This window comes from Cimex lectularius, unplaced genomic scaffold (assembly GCF_000648675.2).
Source record: "Cimex lectularius strain Harlan isolate CLEC.00 unplaced genomic scaffold, Clec_2.1 scaffold76, whole genome shotgun sequence".
NCBI classification, from domain to species: domain Eukaryota; kingdom Metazoa; phylum Arthropoda; class Insecta; order Hemiptera; family Cimicidae; genus Cimex; species Cimex lectularius.
In genome coordinates, this window is record NW_019392636.1 from 710,577 (window position 1) to 718,839 (window position 8,263).

The 8,263-nt window shown below is 28.2% G+C and overlaps 1 long non-coding RNA gene across 1 annotated transcript; it reads left to right on the forward strand.

Moving 5' to 3' along the window:
• Positions 1-1,516: 1,516 nt before the first annotated feature.
• LOC106669877 lies at positions 1,517-5,742 on the forward strand. Its single transcript, XR_001341002.2, has 3 exons — positions 1,517-1,788; positions 4,933-5,059; positions 5,113-5,742. It is a non-coding gene; the product is annotated as an uncharacterized LOC106669877 (long non-coding RNA).
• Positions 5,743-8,263: the final 2,521 nt, after the last annotated feature.

The following is an 8,263-nucleotide window of genomic DNA, read 5'->3' on the forward strand; positions in this document are numbered from 1 at the left end:
TGACAGGGTGACGCGCTAAATCTGGGAAAATTTCTTTGATCATAGTTTTATTTAACTCAAAGGAAGTCGAGAATGGGGATTTTCTGTGTTCGGCATTCAATATTGGAAAGGAAATTAATTAAGGACTATAAACGAAGGAAAGAAAAAATAAAATTAAGGTTTTTCTTTCTCAGGTTCAAAATATTAAAACGTTTGTTTCTAGTCTGAATAAGTACCACACTGGCTCTTTTTTTAAATAAATTGTTATAAAATATTAATGACTGACGACCACTTTTTTAACCATTGCGTTAACTCACCTGAGGAAGGATTAAAATAAATCCGATAAAAATTGGTTGTGGTTTTTTGAGACCTTCAAGAAGGAAGAATCATAAGAATAAAATTAAGGCTTTATAGTTTATTAATTGCTTTAAGATGTTGGTGTAGCTTCGGCTCAGTTTGTAAATATCTGTTCTGTAATTAATGTTCTGTGTCTCTCTGTTATTGTAAATCATTTCTAGAAAGTTGCGTTTGTATTTGTTTTATTTCGTGTTTTGTATTTGTATTTTGTCGAAATCAAAGTTGTGTTGTTTTTCAAAGTGGTGTGTGTCCAATGCTGTGGGATTGGTTTTTAGTGTTTTACAGTCATAAATGTTTTGTTTTTTCCGTTTTTCTAATATTGAACATTCTAATATAGCTGGACAGTTCATAAATTAATTTTATAAATTACATCGGATTTGTATGCTGTTGGTGTTGGGTCTTTCTTTGGAAAAAAGTGTGTACTGTATTATGGTTTTTAAAAGCTGCTTTAATGTGTTCTGAGGAGAAAAATTTACTTAATTTGTGTGACAATGTGTGGATGAAGGGAATGTATATTGGTTTGTCTTTGTATGATTGTGTTGATGATGTGTTGTATACTGTGGATAGATGTTTTGTGTAATGCTGGGTTATAATTGTTTATGATTCTATTCATTATGCTTTTAGGGTAGTTATTGTTATGTAAGATTTCTCTATATGTTTGGATATTTTTCAGGTGAAAGGATTCATGGCTTAGAGATATGATTCTGTGTAAAATTCCTTTAGCCGTGTTTAATTTTGTATGTAGGGGGTGGTGTGATGTACAAATCCGATGTAATTTATAAAATTAATTGTATGAACTGCCCAGCTACGTACATTGGAATTACATTTCAATATCTAGAATATATTTAGATAAGATTTAGAGATGTGCAGAATGTAATTAAGCTGCCAAACGGACTGATTTCAAATCGAAATGCCCGCTATTACTTCGACTTATCGTTAACACAACCAAAAAAGTGTCGGTACATTGAACTTGAGGCTTTATTGACTTAACATATTTAAAAAAAAATGATGGCGTAAAATTGAAACAGTGCCAAACTTGGAAATACTCAAGACTGGCACCGGTGGAAAGAACAAAGACGCCGACAACAAGGGTGGTCAAACTGAAGATAATTTGACCGTCAAACGTGGAATTAATCCATCAGGCCACCAAACTCTAGCGGCCTAACTCTAGCGGCACGAATTAGAAACTTAGCAATTTGGAAATAATGGTTCTTAGAGAGATTGTTACTTTTGAAGTCCTACCGTCTGTTTATGTCTAGTTTTCCCGCTGTAAACAAAACATCGGGATTATTAAAATTGAAATTAACCCTTTTTATTCAAAAATGTCGCTGGAATCGATATCAGTAAGGGACCGCGTGACCGATATGAACGAACGGTTCTGCCAGGCGAAACCTGTTCAAATCGGTTGCGAGGTTAGACGAATTGATCTCGAAACAGGCATCAAGCCCGAAGGTACGTAGACCTGGAACTGAATGTATGAATTGTATTTGTTGTAAGTTGCTCATTGACCTGTGCTTTCAATAAAACCATTGACTAGACTGCTCATTGACCGGACAAGCAGAAACGCCAGCGTTGGAAAGCATCTTAAAGAGAAAGACAACAGGTGTCGTTTTTATTACTAATTACGCTGTCTATATTTCTCTTTAATCGTGTCTGTCGGAAAAGCTCTTTCTTTCAACTTTAAGTTAAAATAAATTGAACATTTTTTGCTCCTTTCTCGAAGGAATGGCAGAAAAAACCGACAAACTTTTTACATTTAATCTTTTCTTTTCTGCCCGTGTTATTTCAAAAGTAAAAGCTTATTTTACCCAATGTTTTTTAATGATATTCTCAAAATACAAACAAAGTTAAATTGAAAATCCTATAACAAAACATAATAATAGCATGATTTGGCCAAAAGTTTTCCATTCAAGAATTATCAGAATCAAATTAATCCATAAAGCTTTTAAAATGATAAAAATAACATTAATATGAAATTAAATAGCTTAATTATTCTTTTTTTAAGTTCACATCAGTGTTTTTTTTTTAATTGTAAATAACGTTTTATTTTTCATACTCCTAAACTGCAAATTGAAAATTTTACATCAGAATTGGGCCTTTCAAAGTTCACTTGAAAAACTACAAATTTTCCTTTTAGCCTAATAAATAATAAATATCCATGTCTGTATTAATTAATCATAACGACGTTTGTAACATTTGGGTTGCATTCTGATGATTCTGCGGTTGTGATGTTCAATCATGATTAGATCATTAAATAGGACATACGTTTGGTTTAAAGATGTGCCCCTTCGAAGAATGCAAGTTTAACACAATCATGATTTTACTTTAAAGTTCAAAGTATTTCAGAATCCTTAGGCATTTTTCATTGTTGAAAGTTGGGTATAACTGAATAAAAAATTTTACCTGAAAAAGCCTAATTAATAAACAATACCTATTCATATCAGTATTAATTAATGAACAGGACGTTTGTCAGTGATTCTGCAATTGCAATGTTTGATCATGATTAGATCATTCATAGGATGTTTATTTGGTTTAAATGCCAACTTTTGTCAAGGGGATCAATCCCTGAAAATTAATAAATAAAATAAATGCCAAATTAGTTTGAAATTAATAAAAATTTGCCTTGAAAAAGCCTATTTTTTATGTAAAGTGTAATAAATAATTTTGCATATTATTATTTATAATGCATTGGCAACAATTCAATGGGCCCTCAGCTTAAAGATGTTTAAATAACCATTAAATTGGTTTCTTTGTTTTAACGCCCTTTCTTTTTATTCAATTTCTTCAACTGAATGTTTGATCATGATTTTATTGATTTATTTGTTTTAAATAAAAAATTTTGTCGAGGATCATTCAAAGCTAATAAAGATAATTACAATCATGATAAACAGTACAGACAAATAATTTTAAAAGGGGTGTCGGTGGCCGCAATGGCTAAAGTAAAGGTCCCCGACATACTTAGAAATGGACTTTATCAAAAATACCGGCACCCCCAAAGAATCACATAATCTATGCTAGTTGAAATACCCTTGTTTAGACAAATAATAATAATTTTAGTTTATATCTTTTTTGCTTTAAATGACAATTTTGTACAGAATCAATTGTTTAAAAAATTGTGTGTGAACTAAATGAAAATTGAACCTGAATAAGGCTAGTTTTTTGTTAGGCAGTTTAATAAATAATAATTATCCATATCAATATTTATTAATCAAAAGAACATTTATAATGTCCAGCTTGTATTGGTAGCGATTTGATGAAAACTTAGCCTAAGGTTGTTTAAATAAACATTAAATTGGTTCCATTGTCCTTATGCTCTTGCTTTTCCAAGATTAATGTTTGCACGCTTAGATAATTAAATAGAACTTATTTATCTAATAAAAGTTTTTAAAAGCCAAATTTTTCAGGGATCAGTCACTTCAAAGTATTAATAAATGTTTATCATAATCATGATTACTCCATAAACAGGTTTAAATATATTATTTTTTATTTATTTATTTTTGCTTTAAATGCCAAATTAGTTCAGAATCAGTTTAATATTGAAAAAAAGTTTTGGACCTGAATAAGCCAAAAAAATTTTTCTTTTTATTTCTTTTTGTCAGAAAATGTTGTAAATAATAACTAGGGACTGGATTTATATGTATTCACATATTTTTTTCTGAGCCCTGTGCGCTGTTTTGAAACCTTTATTTCATGTTATATGCTATTTAAAAGCAATTAAGCCATATTTTATTTTACTATTTGTAAATATTTGGAAGATTTTTTAGTCCATATTTAAACAAAAATGAGCAAAAAATAAGAAAGATTTCATGATTTATTTTCAAAATCAAATTTGTTGTCATTGTTGATTTTTTCCTTAATGTGCTTTAAAGGTCAAATTTATTTTTTCAGAACTAAGCTAAAAACATCCTCAATAAAGTTTATTTACAGTAGTAAAGCTTTATTTTTCATTTACAAAATGTGGGAAAGTTATACCGATCAAATTTTGTTACCGTTGTCATATAAAAAGTACAGTTTATTTATATTATTTTAACTCCATTAAGGGTTCCAATGTTCTATCTTGATTTGCTTTTAATGCAAAATTTATCGGTTATTTATTTCCCATGTTTAGCATAAATACTAATATATTTGATACAAGATGATTTTATCCATATCATTATTGATCACAGACAACATTTATTTATTTTGCATAAATTTACAATTAAAACGTTGCCACAAAACTAAGTTTCATCCTATCTATTTGTATTAAAACTTGAAATGTGATCAGGTTTAGATCATGAACAGAACATTTAAATAATATGTTTCATTCTTTTTTTCATTTCTTAAAATCCTTGCCATTGATGAATATTGAATACAAAAGCTTCTTTTTCAAAGTTTTTATGCAATCCAAATTTTTGCCTTTCAAGTCGGACTATATTCTGTTGGCCTGTGTGAATCATACCCATTTATAAAACAAAAAACAGGCAAAATTAGCAGAGCAGAATTATAAAATATGGTTAAATAACAGGTTGAACATTTCTCACATCTCAAAGCAATATTTCACATTTTTATTATGATGCTATTATTAAAAAACAAGTAATCATTTCACTCTGTTTTTAGAATTTGTCTCTACGCCCTGGCAAGACTTCAGGATTTTATTTAATAACCACAACAAAATTTTATCGCAATATTAAAATTCATGGAGGGTGCATGGGAGACGATGGGATTTTACGATCATAATCGCAAAGTAAGCATGGTAAAATAGTTAATACTCTATGCTTTAAATTCATTAATTTATAGTGGGAACATGGTGATTTTACTCTTGCCCATAAGTACACAGACATTTCTCATCTTCTGCACATGGTTTGTTGGTGGTGACTCAGAAATGTAGCACAGATCAACGGTTAAGGGGTATTTCAGACCCGTCAGATAGTAGCAGCCATGTGATACTATGCCAGCTACATCCTTGCTTTAAATTTATTTATCCTACAATTTTCCTAACAAAGGGCTTTATGCTGTAAATTGCTATTGACAGTTTTTTTAAAGCTTATGTATATAATGTATCCTCTGATTATCCAAGATGCTATTTAAATTTCTAAGCCATTTAAGTAATTTTTCTAATATTTGAATATAATCCTAGCCCTTATCTCATTCAATTTTATGCCTGTATCAAATTAACTCCTTTATAACATTTTTACATCGACTAGGTCCTCACCGAGTCTTTTGATACCAAATGTAGTAGAATTGAAAGTGTTTCTTTTACACTGCCTGGAACTTCTTGAACTGATGGAATACAAATTCATTTGTTTATGAATATGAGTGTAATTAATTGTCCGACCCACTCAATCTTCAAATCCCTTTGGAAATGTAGATTCTAAATGGACAACTCTCATTTTTTTTTTAAATATGCAAAGAATATCTTGTACATAAAGAAAAAATGGATTTTGGCCATTGGAGAGATTATAAAAACACAATCATGACAACTCTTCAACTTTCTTTTGGCACTGAATGTTGGGGTGCATTATTAATTCACTTTTGTAAATATAGTTAAAAATAAAATATATAACGAAAAGAAAAATTAAAAGTAGACTTGTAAAAAAATCTTTTTGTATCTGATTGGTTAACACTTTCGTCTTTTTTTATTTGTTTTAATTTTTTATTTGTTCTTTTACCTTTTTTTCCTCCAGTATTCTTCTAACTTTTAACCTAATCTCAAAAAGCTGGGATCTGGACCAAAACATAGTAATATATTAGCGTACTCATATTTTTATTGTTGTTATAATTATTGTATAAGAAATAAATTTGTTTTTGAAAAGCTGATCGCGTTTTAACACATAATTATAACTGGCTGGGTTGGGATCAACGTGTGTTTTTATATGTTAATTGTAATTAATTGTATTAGTTATTTGTATTAAGTTGATGTTGTGTATCTAAAAAATATATAAAATAAAAACTAAAAAAATACAAAAAAAAGCAGTTGAGAATAAACTGTGTGCTGGGATTGGACCAACAAAAGATTCATATTTAAAAATATTGTAATAGATCTTATTAAGTTGATTCGTTTGTTATTATATCAACAACAGAATTTATTTTACTGTTGTTAGGCTGGGTTTGGACCAATTTTGTAATTATAATTACCTATATCATATGTTATTTGGGGTGGCTTTTGTTTTATTTGAAAATGTCATTGGAATTTTGATTGAACATTTTTCAACAGCAGATAAATTTGGTTATTTGCTGTCAATCAGCTGGGGTTGGACCAACATAGAAGTTAAAAAGTAAATAAAAGTTAATGAAAATAATGTAGATAATCTGCAAATAAATACAGCTATAGGCTCTTCAAAACCAATCTTTTAAGTTTTATTATTTATTTCTTCATTAGGTGATTTGATAAAATTTTTCAATTGTATATTTACTGATGGATAGTTTTTATATAATTTATATTTCAATTGAGTCGGCAACTATTAATTATTGCCTCGAGGACAATAATTTAATTATTATTTTATTGTTATTAAATTTTTATATATATTAACACTTTTATTAAGAGAAGCTTAGGTTAACTCCATTTATCCGTCCTAGACATACTCTATAAAATCCAATTTATTTGTCTTTTACGTCTTTAATATATCAAATCACTATTTTTCTTTTGACTGTATAGAATATTTATACACTTGTAAATAAAAAAATATGCGTTAATATTATTTTTTTTAAATTAGTTTGGAGAACCTAAAGTTGTTATATTATTACTATTTCAGTTTGTAAAATTTGATTTCTTGTTGATGAAAATGTTTGGAATTTTTTTTTTACTTTTTTTCACAGCAAAATGGGTCTTACAGATTTAACAATTTTGCTGTCGAAAAGCTGGGTTTGGACCAACAAACATAAAATAATAAAAGAGTTGTACAAAGTCTTAAGTAATCTACGATTTCTTGAATTGCACTTGATTAAAATGGAGAGGAAAAAAACAATTATTACAGCAAATTTAAATTCACCGATCATTTGCTGTTAACAGGCTGGGTTTGGACCAAAATAAAATATTAAAAGAATTGTTTAAAATACAAAAAAATAGAGAAACCTTATTATTGCATCACTTATAAAATGATTAGCTGTTTATTGTCTCACCTCAACCTAAAATTCCTAATTTTAATTAGCACTAAAAATTAATATGCGATTAGTCACTTTGAATTTGCATGAATTACTAATTACTAACAAATCTTAGACTTACAATAATTAATAGTAAACTGTATGTGTATATCTGTAGTTTTGACGGTTTAAGACTGTAAATTTCAAACTAAATTTGGGTGTTGTATAAATGTAATGTGTAAATAAAGGAAGTTAATCAAAAAATATTACTTAAAAGTGTACATAAATTGTGTTTAAAATTATTTTATATACACCTTCTAGGAATGCTATGATAAAACTTGTTTTTTTTTTTATCCATTAGTGTTTTGCGTAGATATTTGCTTGGTGTTAACAGTTTGTGGATATGTACAAATAATAAATCAGTATATGTATATCCTGTGAAATGCAATAAATGGATTTTCGGTTTGTTTATTTATTTATCTTATTTTTTTAACAGAAATGTTTTTTAAGTATTTTTTCTATTAAAGAAATAATTTACAAAAAAATTATATTTTTGAAACTTCATAAAAAGAATAAAGTAATTTACCAAAAATTCTCTGTGAAAAAAAAACACTTTTGCCCTGTATTTGTAATATTGAATTGAAATGTTTAAATGAGTTGATGTAATTTATAATTACTGTGTAAATAAATAGTTTGGGATTAATTGCATTTTCTTTTGTCTAAAATAATGTAACCCATAGAATTTCTTATGACTTAGTTTTATTACAGTAATCAACATTTATTTTTGTTTTAATAGTATAAATATATTCTAACTTGTGTTTATTAAAATCAGTCTGGTTTAGTTGTTCAGACAATTTTATACACAATT